Source organism: Oncorhynchus clarkii, chromosome 11 (assembly GCF_045791955.1).
Source record: "Oncorhynchus clarkii lewisi isolate Uvic-CL-2024 chromosome 11, UVic_Ocla_1.0, whole genome shotgun sequence".
Taxonomy (NCBI): Eukaryota; Metazoa; Chordata; class Actinopteri; order Salmoniformes; family Salmonidae; genus Oncorhynchus; species Oncorhynchus clarkii.
In genome coordinates this window covers 27370681-27373045 of record NC_092157.1, presented here as the reverse complement: position 1 = coordinate 27373045, position 2365 = coordinate 27370681, and positions in this window count along the sequence as shown.

The window sequence follows — 2365 nt, the reverse complement described above, 5'->3', positions numbered from 1 at the left end:
CCTAACAAATTGGGTGTTGCAAATTCCAATTTAATAATTGAGACAAGCTAAACCATCTAAACTGGCATAACCATCTCAATAACGGGTGAAATACTGTAAATCCAACCACTCACAGATTAGATTAGTTTAGAAAAATGTATGTTATTCATCGTTGTGTAGTATAAGATCAATTAATCAATCAATGTGCATGCAGAAACATGGATATTAAAACAAACTATTCTATAAAATAACCTGCAACAAAGCATGCTGGGGAATATGATAGAGGCCCATCCCATGTCTTTTTCACTTAGATTTGATTTTAATATTATTTATTTTTAAGTCCACATTTGGACCAATCTTCTTCAGAGTCCTTAAACATTAAAATACAATTTATAATATAAACACATTTTCACATATAACAAACATACATAATATACTAACATAATGACCCAATAAATACTCAATTTAAAATCTACTATAGTCCCACAACGTATCTATGTATTATATTTAAATAGTTTTAAAATAATGTTTAAATTTATATATTGAAAGGTTTCTAGTTTGCTCAGTTAATTTATTCCTTTTCTTTATTGCTCTAAATCAAAATGTTCTTTAGCCGATTTGTCTGGATAACGCATAGATGGTGGACAATCTATTCCTAGTATTTACGGAATGTCTGTCTCTTACCAACTGAATACCGTTGTGAATAAATTATGTATATTATGAAATAAAATAAGCATGTGTTTTTCAATTATCTTGTCGATTGACCAACCAAGAACATTGCGCATGACTGCAACAGAAGAACCATATCTCCACCTTAAAACAATTCTTGCTGCTTTGTTCTGTGCATTCTGCAGCCTCCTAACTTCACTTGATGATGCATTTCCCCAGACCACAGAACAGTAGTTCACCTGACTCTCAATTAATGCTTGTGTTATTTGCTGAAGAATTTATCCTGGTAAAAATTTAGCTATCCTTCTGATTATGCATGCTGTTTTATTTTTTTTATTTTTTTACATAGATATAATATTTATTTATTTGAGACAACCATGATAATCAGTTGTCTAGCTGCACTCCCAATAGTTTGGTTTCTGCCACTTCTTCAATTTGTACTCCTCCCATACTTAATTGTATCCCATGCTGTTTTGGCCTTTTCCTAGTTGAACAGACCAACATAACTTTGGTTTTCTTGGTGTTTAAAACAAGTTTGTTTTGGCAAACACACTCCCTGATATTCTCCAAATCTCCTTGTAAAGCTTGCTGTACCTGTTGAACCGATTGTCTTGCTGCATAAATTGTAGTATCATCTGCAAATATAGTAGCTTGAGTTTCAGCTAAGGCATAGGGAAGATCATTGGTATATATTAAATAAAGAAATGGCCCAAGGCAGCTGCCCTGCGGTATTCCACAGTTTAACACGAGGGGAAAAAAATGAACCATTGATATAGGTGGTCTGTTTCCTGTCAGTTAGATATGACTGTACCCAATTCAATGCTACCTCCTTAAAACCATAATGCATTCATTTTGTCAAAATTATTTAATGATCCACTAAATCAAATGCTGCACTGATATCTAAAAATAGTACACCCACAAACTTGCCATTATCCATAGCATTGAGCCACTGGTCAGTCATGTCAACCAATGCAGTGGTAGTGGAATGGTTTTTGCGATAAGCATGCTGATTGGCTGTAATCAGATCATTCCTTTCCATGTACTCCCACATTTGTCTACTCACAATACCCTCCAATATCTTACTGAGTGTAGGGAGTAGACTAGTTGGTTAACTATTGGCAGGAGTAATGGGTTCTTTGCAGTCTTTCGGAATAGGACACAGTTTCGCATGATTCCATACATTTGCAAACATCCCCTTTTCAAGTGACCAATTAAATATGTATCTCAGTGGAACTGCAATCTGGGGAGCAGCACAGCGAAGCAAAAGATTGTCCATAAGACCATAACCTGTAAATTTACCATCAGGTAATGACTTCAATAGGTTTAACACCTCCTCCACTGACACCGTTTGCAGACTAAGAGCAGATCTTGTTGCTCATAATATGATCATCAATCCATTGGACAATAGCTTGTTTGGAAGAATGTATGTTCACATTGTTGCTCAGTAATTTAATTTTCTTTGTAAAAAAATCTGCAAAATTATTGGCAATATCAAACGGTTTTGTTATTATTCTCCCGTCAAACTCCACACTAGATGGGCATGATGAGATAGATGTACCAAGTAAGCCCTTAACTGTGTTCCATACCTTTTCAGAATCATTTTTACAATCAGTAAAAGCATTGTTGTAAAATAACTTTTTTCTTTCGATTAAATTTGACTGCATAATTACGTAATGTTCTATAATTCTGTTCATCAATTTCTAATTTTAATTTGGCT